The sequence below is a fragment of the Furipterus horrens genome, unplaced genomic scaffold (genome assembly GCF_987537825.1).
Source record: "Furipterus horrens unplaced genomic scaffold, mFurHor1.1.pri manual_scaffold_5, whole genome shotgun sequence".
NCBI classification, from domain to species: Eukaryota; Metazoa; Chordata; class Mammalia; order Chiroptera; family Furipteridae; genus Furipterus; species Furipterus horrens.
The window spans coordinates 115110154-115119992 of record NW_028327175.1 but is presented as its reverse complement, the minus strand read 5'-3'; the positions used below and the strand labels follow the sequence as shown (position 1 = coordinate 115119992).

General features: G+C 50.9%; 1 pseudogene; it reads right to left on the bottom strand.

The window, feature by feature from the left end:
- Window positions 1-2240: 2240 nt before the first annotated feature.
- ZNF500 (zinc finger protein 500) lies at window positions 2241-9487 on the bottom strand (annotated as a pseudogene).
- Between the last annotated feature and the right edge of the window lie 352 nt (window positions 9488-9839).

The window sequence follows — 9839 nt, the reverse complement described above, 5'->3', positions numbered from 1 at the left end:
TTTTTCTTTATCCAAGCCACAAAGGCACATAGATGTTCTAAGTTCCTTCCAAACTAATGGTGGAGTTGACCTTTAAATACAGAGAGAATACTGAATGTTCTAACACCCGAACTGTCCCCCTTTCACAAGGTTATCCTTGTGAATAGCAGTGAGAGCTAGGGGCCCATAGGAGGCACTCGAATCTCTCTCCCCCTGTTACTTTGCAAGCATTATCCCCTACCCCCACCCCCATTTTCACAGTCCTTTCGTGACTGTTTTCAGCCCTGCTGCCCAAAAGGCTGAAGCCCTGATTTGTGGCACCTTTGTTCCCTCTTCAACTTGTTGCCAAGACTCCGCTTCTCAGTGAGACTCCACCCTGCGGACCCCGTGGGAAGAGCAGTAAAATCATCTGGGGTTTTCCCATGCTATATACTCAGGCAGTCCAGCAGGGTCCTTGGCATTTGGGTTCCAGCATTCAGCTGGGGTTGCTGCTGGCTGCCATCTGCTGAGGGTGGACAAGTGTTTCTTCCCATTCAGCTCTGCACTAGGCAAGATAGGCCCTGCCTGGCCTCAGCCTGCTACAGGCAGTCAAGATCAGAACCAAACTCTACTTGATCTGGCCACAGGAATCCCACTGCCAGCCCCAACTCACAACAATGAAGGACATTTTCATTAGAAGCCAGATGCAAGAGGGGCTTCCACAAGGCCACAGGAGGCCTAGGGCAGGCATTCCTGCAGAGAATTCCCCCAGGCCCTGCCCCACATGTGGAGGCCCCTCACCCTCAGTTCTGGGGCACACGCAGGGAGGACAGGGCAGCCTAAATGTTGCACACCTCCAAAGGACAGCCTCCTCTAGCATTAGTCCGGACCTGAGAGAAGTGAGCTGGGGGCTCTCAGCTGTGTGGGGGAGGTGGGTGGTCGGCAATGCTGGCCCAGCTGGATCTGGCTGGGTACTATAGTCCCCTGAGAGCTCTGGAAGCTGACCTAAAAGGTAAAAGCCATCTTTAAACCAGGTGGCCCCATTCTCCAGAGAACACACAGGACAGAGCACGTGGGGTTGGCATCATTTATTAAGGGAGAAGAGCAGGTCACATACATTAGAACCTGGGTTGCATAGAAAAATGAACATATACATAGCAATTGACTGATAAAACAGTATGGAGCATAGAGAACTGTCATGAGGGCCAAAGTCACCCAGCAATGACGAATGGCCACACTTCTAGATGGAATGTTCCAGAACCCAGTGGTTTCAGCAGCTGCCCCATGACTTCAGGGACAACTAAACTGAACACAGACTTTATACCTCTTCCCCCAGCCACTCAGGAAACCACGGATATGAACAAATAAGAAAGGCACATCTGCCTCAGAAAGGCAGAGTGGGGCAATGAAGGCCAGCCTATGACCTGGAACATGGCCACTTGGGGCCAGAGCAGAGGCAGCTCTGGACCCTGACCCTGGGAGCGTGGCAAGACCAGTCAAATCCCCAGGCTTCCTCACAAGTAGGAGAGATGGAGTCTCAGGGAAGCATTTCCACACCAGGCATCCATCCTATAAAACTGGATCTTCAAAGGTAGTTCCCAACTCCTCCCATTTCCTTGTTGACACCACTGGAATATAGGAAAAGCCTCCATCGTCCACATTTTTAAAGTGTGGCAAGGCTGGAGGGGAAGGATGGGGTATGTAATGCCACAAGCAACTGTAGCATTGAGGCTTCCGCCACAGTGGTTGAAGAGTGTCCCCCATATTCTAGTCCAACCAGAACCTCAAAATGTGACCTTATTTGGAAAAGGGTCATTGTAGATGTTTTTAGGTAAGGTGAGGTCATTGGAAGGGAGGGCTTAAATGCAATGACTATATCCTTAGGAGAGGACAGGCACAGGGAGAAGGCCACTGTGACAATAGACGCAGAGGCAGGAGTGATGCTGCGCAAGCCCAGGAACATCAAGGGCTGTGGGCAGCATTGGCAGCTGGAAGAGGCACAGGATTTCTGTATCAGAGGCTCCAGAAAGAACCAGTGCTGTAGACACCTTGATTTTGGACTTGGGGCCACACGAACTGACAGAATTCCTGTTGTTGTAAGGTGCCCAGTTTGTGGTCATTTATATAGCAGCCCTAGGACCCTAATACACCTGCTCTGTGTCCAGCACTCCACATGAAATGTCCCAGTGCTGTGTCTCTCGCCAGGCCCAGGGAATCAAACAGTGTGAGGATGCCTTAAGGTCAGGGTTTCTGGCCCTGGAACAGAAATGGCTCTGGCGACCTCATGAATTGTGAGAAACTTGTTTGTGTGGTGGCCAGGCTTTAGCCCCTGGGCAATCCTGGAGCCACGAGGGTCTGGGTGGCAGTTGCACCTCCTCAGTGTAGCCATGTGGGTGCTTCTCCCCACCGTGGGTCCACTGGTGTTTGTGGAGGTTGGTGCCACAGCGGAAACCCTGGCCACAGGCCGAGCATGTATAGGGCCCCTCGTCTGTGGGTGTCCTGCGGTGGGTACTGAAGTGTGAGCTGTTGCCGAAGCGCTTCCCACACTCAGCACACATGTAGGGCCGCTCCCTGGTGTGTGTTGGGTGGTGGATGACCAGGCTGCAGCTCTGGCTGAAGTGCTTCCCACACCCGCCATGCCAGTATGGCTCCTCCCCTGTGTGGACCTGCTGGTGCGTGCTGAAGTTGGAACAGTCACTGAGGCCCTTCCCACACACAGGACACTGGTACAGCCGCTCCCTGGTGTGTGTGCACTGGTGCTCAGTCAAGTGGGACTTTTTGCTAAAGCCTTTGGCACATTTGGGGCACATGTACGGCTTTTCCACCCCTCGAGGCTCCCCCCTCTCCAGAGGCGGCTTGGATTCAGTCAGGTCCCTGACAGAGGAGGCTGTGACCCAGGAAAGGGGGGCTGGGTCACCTGCATGGAGCTGACAGCACTTGGCCCCATTCTGTTCTCATCAGTGTGTCCTCCCTGGTGTCCCCTCCATTCTTACATTGCATTCCAAGGCCTGAGACATAGGAAGTTCCTGAGGAGGAGGGGGGCTTCTGATAAGAAGGCAAAGGCTGGGTGGGCATCTTATCTGAGGAAAATTCTCCCTCAAAACACAACAGAGAGTGTCAACCAGACCCTGATATGAGGTGCCAACCCCATGGCCAGTGGCTGTCATAAACACATGGCAATTTAATCCTCATAATGCCCTTGGGGTGGGTGCTGTTACCGTTCCATTTTATGGACAAGAAAACCAAGGCACAGGGAGGTTAGGGAACTTATCCAAAGTCACTCAGCTGGTAAGTTAAGAGCCCCAGTAGTCTGACTCTGGGGTCTGGGCTCATAACCTCTAGGCCATGGATCCTTACCCAGGGGCAGTGGTGCACCCAGAGACATGTTTGGTTGTCATGCCTGGAGGGAGTGTTGCAACTGGAACCTAGTGGGTAGAGGCCATGAATGCTGGTGTCTATTCTCTGGTACGCAGACGGCTCCACAACAGAAAATGATCCAGCCCTGACAGTAACAACGCCCCAGAAGAGAGACCCTGCTCTAGGTTGTCTTGGCTGTAGCAGGACCAGAGGCCTGGGTTCTCAGATCCACAGCCTCCTGCTCATATACTTGGGCAGCCCAAGGACCCTTTGCAGATACAAGTACAAGAACCACCACTCTGATGACACTTCCATGTTTGTAGCATGAGGCAAACCCTACCTGGGGGGGGGGGGGACTTTGGGGTATGAAGTATGCTGGGGCACTGGGGGTGGGGTGCTGGGGAGCAGTTGTCTTCAAGTAGAGCCCCCTGAGAAGGTCACAGTGGGCACACACTGATCCAACAAGGAAGGAAAGAACCTCCTGTTGCCCTGAGATATGGCCACACTAAGACCCTGTCTACCGTCAGACCCCCAGGCAGGCCCCTCTTGCTTTCCCCTCCTGTCTCCACACTCCCTTCCAGAAAGCGAAACATGGGCTTTCAGCTCACATTATTGAGCCTCAATTCTCACATGTTGTACAATTAAGATGGAACCACCTCACTGGCCTATTGTGAGAATTTTTAAAAAGGAACCAAGTCTGGCACTTTCTCATAAGCTTATAATAGTCACATGACCTAGCAATTCCACCCCCAGGCAGAGGCCCTAGAGAATGAGTGCTGACAGGGTGAGCTCAGGGTCTCTGTGATCCTCCTCACACTCAGACTGGGCTTCTTGCCCTCATTTCTCCCTTGGGAACTGGTTTCCCTTTTGCTTCTGCGGGTAGTATGTGATCCCAGACTGATCTGGCATGACTCTCCTCCACTGAGGGGTTTTTGCCCCAAACCTTTTTCAAGATCACCTATATCCCCTCACTTTTCCCTTATACAGGGGTCAGCACACTTGGGCCCACAAGGCAGTGCCTATCTTTGTAAATAAAGTTTTCTGTTGTTCTTGGCTGCTTTCATGCCAAGACAAGAGACTGCATGGCCCACAAACCTGAGCGATTTAGTATCTGGCCCTTCACAGAAAAAAGTCTGCTGACTCCTGCTCCAAGCCCTTGAGCTTAAACTACACAAATACAATCACTATGGTCTAAACCCCAGGAAAGGAAAAAATCTAACCTGGCACTTCTGTTGATTTCTTGCTGACCGCCTCACCTGAACCAGCACGAGAGATGTCTCTTGGTTGCAAGGCAGTATGAACTGGGTCCTGCAGGTCTTCCCCTCGCCCCTGCTGGGCAATCAGATGGAGCCTGGGAGTGGGGAGTCTTGCTTACAGGGACAGAGATCAGAACTATGGAACTGCAAACCCTTTTCTTATGAGGGCAAAGGGGCATCAGAAGGAGATCAATGGAGCCCTGGCTGGTGTGGCTCAGTGGATTGACTGCCGGGCTGTGAACCAAAGTTGCTGGATTGATTCCCATTCGGGGCACATGCTTGGGTTGTTGGCCAGGTCTCTGGCTGGGGACGTATGAGAGGCAACAGATTCATGTATCTCTCGCATGTTTCTCTCCCTCCCTTTCTCCCTCCCTTCTTCTCTCTCTAAAAGTAAATATAATCCTATATATATATATATATATGTGTGTGTGTGTGTGTGTGTGTGTGTGTGTGTGTGTGTGTGTAAAAGAGAAGAATTTATGGAAAAGTGCAATGCTCTGAGAGAGCAGTGGAAGGTGTTTTGCTTCTGTGCAGACTCTGTTTCCTCTGAGGGAAAGGAAGTGAGGAAGCAGGGCCCAAGGCTTTCACTGGCTCTGGAAGGGAAACTCTGATGCCCTGGAGGGGTCTGGAGTTTCATCACAACAGAGACTAAGTGGCCAAGAGTTACAACTACAGTGGGAGACAGATGCGGAACACAGAGTAATAGTCCAGCAATAGTGTGCACAGAAAATTAGTGTTCTCCTTATATGTGGCAGTGGAAAGGTTTCCTTTTTATGCTTTCCACAGATACTTATTACAGAAAAAAGCGAGAATGTAAAGGAAAGTATGTGATGGTTAATTTTCTGTGCCAACTTGGCCAGGCTATGTTGCCGTTATTTGGTTAAATGCCAATCTAGGAATTATGTAGATGTGATTAACATTTACAATCAACTGGCTGTAAGCAGAGAAGATCACGCTCCAGACTGGAGGTGGGTCTCATCTAATCAGTTGAAGGCCTTAAGAGCAAAACCTGCGGTTTTCCTGAGAAGGAATTCTGTCTCAAGACTGTAACAAGAACTCTTGCTTGAATTTCCAGCCCGCTGGCCTGCCATACAGATTTTGGACTTGCCACCTTCCACAATTATGTGAATCTATTCCTTAAAATAAATCTCTTGTCCTTGCTGGGTGGCTCAGTTAGTTGGAGCGTTGTCCTGTACATCAAAAAGGTTGTGGGTCTGATCCCCGGTCAGGGCACACACATGGTTAGGGCCAAAGACCCCGCGTTGCCTGCCCTGTAACCTGCCACCCGAGTCAGGCCTTGCAAAACAGGCTACGGCCAGTGGTCACTGTGTTCTGGGAGCTGTGGCCTGCAGTCCCACAGGACCTGAGCCAATACCCGTGCTGAAACAAAGTGGGTCTGTGCCACCGGCCATGCACTGGATCACAAGGTTCCCCGTTAACAGAGGTGACTAGGGCATAGCTGCCACATCCTGCTGAGAGCTAATTACACCCCCATTGCCCCTTCCCCTCTCTCTTAATCATTTCCCAGAAACAAGGACCATAGTCTCCTGACAGCCATCCCTCATCAGAGGACATTGTTCTTTCCCAAACACCTACACCCTGGACTCTGGAGTCAACCATCAGGGTGACCCATCCCCCTGAAAATTTGCTCCAAACCCCTAAAGATCCCTTTATTCCTTCCCTTGGGGCTGCAGTCCTCTCACTTGGGCTCAGCCACCTGCTTGAACATCCCTCAATAAAGGCTTTGAACTGGTCCACCTGACTCATCCCTTCTTCTGGCACAAACCTAACACGTACCTAGGTTGCAGGTTTGATCCTCAGTCAGGGCACATATGGGAGGCAACCAATTGATGTTTCTTTCTCACACCAATGTTTCTCTCTCTCTTCTTTCCTCTCTCTAAAATTAATAAATATATCCTCGGCTGAGAATTAAAAACATAAATTAAAAAAATAAACAAATCTCTTTAAACACACGCACACGCACACACACACACATGCACACACATATCCTATTAGTTTTGTTTCTCTGGAGAACCCCAACTGATACAAAGCAGCATCTCAATTTCTTGAGAAAACATTTCAGGGAATGAGTGAGTGACAGGAGTGGCAAGATGAGCTGAGCAGAAAGAGCAAAAGAGATCATGTTGGGCCCTGGCTGGTGAGGCTCAGTGGATGGAACACCGGCCTACAAACCTAAAAGGTCACAGGTTCAATTTCAGGTCGGGGCATATGCCTGGGTTGTGGGCCAAGTCCCCAGCTGGGGGCGTAGAAGAGGCAACTGATTGATATTTCTTCCCTCTTTTTCTCCTCTCCCTTCTCCATTCTCTAAAAAATAAATAAAATCTTAAAAAACAAAAAAAGAGAGACAGTATTGGGTGAGGACCCATGGCCATGGTAATGAGAGGCCATGGTTGGCCAAGGCCTCGCCAGGAGCAGCTCTGCCCATGGGGCTAAGGGTGACAAAGAGGCTGAAGAACCAACCGTATGGGTGAAGGAGTGAAAAAAGAAGGAACTCAGGACAGCTCTGGGCATCTACCTGGGATGTGGGTGAGCATCCATGCTGCCCACTGCAACCAGGTCACTGACAAGACACCAGCAAACCTGGATTTGCAGGCTGCATGCAGTTGGATACCAAGTGAACTTGCAAGGGAGCACAGCTGGCCTGCTGAACCCATCCCTGGGCACGGGGCCAGTGAGTTCCTATTTCTAACATGCGTCCCATGATTCCTCAGGCCACTCCAATTTGGGAACTGCTAGACCGGCTCCTGTAGCTGGGGAAGATGTGAGAAGGGAAGTAGCCTGGGTCTCGGGTTCTGGAGGTAACATACACCTTTCGGGACATGCCAGGCCAGCTACATCCAACACAAGGAAAGGAGCCACCCTCCCCCTGGGACTGGCCCACACCAGACATCACGGTTTCTGATGGGGAGCAGTCAGGATCTCCCTATACATTACCTTCGCTCTCTGGCAGCATGTCCCAACTGCAGTCCTGCTGAGCATAGTCCACAGCCCCATTCCTCCTGGGACCAGGACACGGCATGGCCTCCAGCCTCACTGGCACCTGTGAGGACATGGCCCACTCAGTCCCACGTCAGTGCTCCTTCATGCTGGGCCAGCCTGGTGGGCTGACCGGTTCCTTTCACTCATGCATCACTTCTCACCCATCACTTCTTCCCTCCCCACACTTTCCTCCCCACATACTGTCTTACACCTCTCGTCCTCCCAAGCTCGGCTCAGAGACATAGCAGGATCCTGCTCTTTAGGAGGACACTATCACCACCAGGCTCTGTCCTGTTGCTGCAGGGCTGTACACAGTGTGGACAGATGCACTGTGTGAAGCAGCTGGATCCACTGTGTGCTCAGCCATTGCGGCCCACGCTTCTCAGGGACATGGGTTCGCGTGCTCCACCCCAGCTCAAGCCAGCCCTGGGACCCACATCTAGCACCAGACTGGCCTGGGGAGCATGATTAACACCCAAGCAAAAGTAGGTGTGCAGGACTGCTTTTGAATCAAGACTCCTTTCCTCTACGACAAAAAAAAAAAAAAAAAGTAGGTGTGCTCTCCCTCTAGGGAGCGAGAGCACCTTTCCCTCCCACCTCTTCTTCCCTCAAGGCTGGTTATCTCTGCTGCCTCTCTCCTAAGTTCCAAGGGCTCTTCTACCACCTCTGTAACTTTCTAAATAAACTTTCTCTTATAATTTGAAAAAAACAAACACACACACACACAACCCCCAAGCAAAAGTAAATAAGTAACTTAAAAAGTAATTAAATAAAACTCAAGCTTTGAATGTTCAGAAGAGACAAATCCCAAGACAGAAAGAGGATTGGTGGTTGCTGGGGGAGGGGAAAGGGGAAGCAACTGCTAACAGGTATGGGGTATTTCAGAGAGGTGATGAAAATGTTCTAAAGTTGATTTAGGTGATTAATGCACAACTCTGTAAGTATACTAAATGCTGTACACTTTAAATGAGTGAATTGTATGTAATATGAATTATATTTCAATAAAGCTGTTATTTAAACAAACAAGCCAAAATGACTATTCCAGGCTAAAGCTGGGGGAAGAATTTCTATTTTCACCTAGAGTCCCAAGTGAATCTAACACCCAGTTGGCTTTGAGCAACTACTCAAGCTCACCATTGGACCCCAGACTCCTCCAGGACATGCCTAATACTCACGTGGCATCTGAGAAAGGGCAAGACTTCTCAGGAAGCAAATGTCACTCTGAAACCCATGAACTTGGCCAGGAGAGAGAAGTGTCTCCACAGGGCTGCTGTAGACCAGGAACACCCGCTTACCTGGGACCAGGCTGAAAGGAAGGACGCGGCCGATGCTGCCATCTTTGGAAGGCCACTGGGCCTGGAGAAAGAGCAGAGTCACCAGTGAAGCCCACACAAGCCACCTGTGGGCACAGCAGTGAAGGCCAGAACAGGTCCAGCGGCTCCCCACTTACGCTCAGCTCCCCACTGGGAGCCACACGCAAATAGCCCGCAACCTCCTGGGATACTCCTTTCCATTTGCCTTCCTCTCTGCAGGGTTGCTTTCCCTGAGGGGTGGCTACTCACCCCTCTTTGGCCAGAGCTCCGGCCTTCTCTTTGGCCTGTGGCTCAGCTGGGCGGGGGCTGCTGGTTGGAATGCTGAGCCCCTTCCTCCAGGGACAGCTCCTCAGGCTAGGCCTCTGCCTGGTGTTTCAAAGACTAGTCCCCATCTGGTGTCACTGTCACACTCTTACCTTGTTTCCTGGCACTCCCAGCAAATCTCAGGCCAGAAGAGCCCTAAATCCAATCTTATTTTGGAAGTTGACAGTAAGGCATTTGTTACATTTTTTGAAATCATCTACAGGTGTTCTGGGATAATCTGATTCCCAATTCCAGAGGAAGTGGATTGACAAACTTGTCACAGCTTACTGAGCTCTGCATGAGTACTTGGGACAAGAAACATTCCTCAGGGAACTGCAAAAACAGCTGGGGAACAGTGTCAAGCTGCCTCTCGTTCAATATTTCATACCTCTGACAGAAGACAGTCCCAGAGTTTTCAGGGTACACAGTGACAGAGGAAAGCCATGCAGGAACCCCCAAAACCAGGCTGGAGGGGCTAGGAGGGGATCCTGAGTTATTAGTCACCATGACAGCAGGATTTGCTTACTGCCCTCAACTCACATTGTGGTCAGGTTTTAGGGGAATGTGTCTGTGCTGCTGGATGCAAGGGGACAGCAGCACGCAGGCAACAGGACTGCCACAGGAAGAAAGGTGACCTGTCAGCAACACCAAA